General features: G+C 50.6%; 1 protein-coding gene across 1 annotated transcript in view; it reads right to left on the bottom strand.

Moving 5' to 3' along the window:
- The window catches only part of LOC108803268 (neuroligin-3-like), a 29,416-nt gene that overhangs the window by 7,170 nt on the left and 21,884 nt on the right, over positions 1 to 362 (bottom strand). The gene's annotated exons all lie outside the window — the stretch shown is intronic.

The following is a 362-nucleotide window of genomic DNA, read 5'->3' as shown; positions in this document are numbered from 1 at the left end:
CCTTAGTCAATACAGGACATATTCATGATTACAGGGCTGCATCATATTGTGTCTGAAGTTCAGCCGCTCTAATAAGGCAAAACACCACCCCGTCATATCCAAAGCTCTTCAATCAGCAAAGCCCATGCTCCTCACTGGTCGGAGAGCTCTGGCTCAGCAGAGGGCATGTCGGACCACTGGAGAGAGATCACCAGACAGAGAGCAAGAGTCCTACTCTGCAGGGAGACCATTACTTCCACAGAGAGTCCTTCTCTGCACGGAGACCATTACTTCCACAGAGAGTCCTTCTCTGCAGGGAGACCATTACTTCCACAGAGAGTCCTTCTCTGCACGGAGACCATTACTTCCACAGAGAGTCCTTC

This window comes from Nanorana parkeri, unplaced genomic scaffold, assembly GCF_000935625.1.
Source record: "Nanorana parkeri isolate BGI_ZX_2015 unplaced genomic scaffold, ASM93562v1 scaffold3549, whole genome shotgun sequence".
Lineage (NCBI taxonomy): Eukaryota > Metazoa > Chordata > Amphibia > Anura > Dicroglossidae > Nanorana > Nanorana parkeri.
This window is presented reverse-complemented; position numbering and strand designations above follow the sequence as displayed.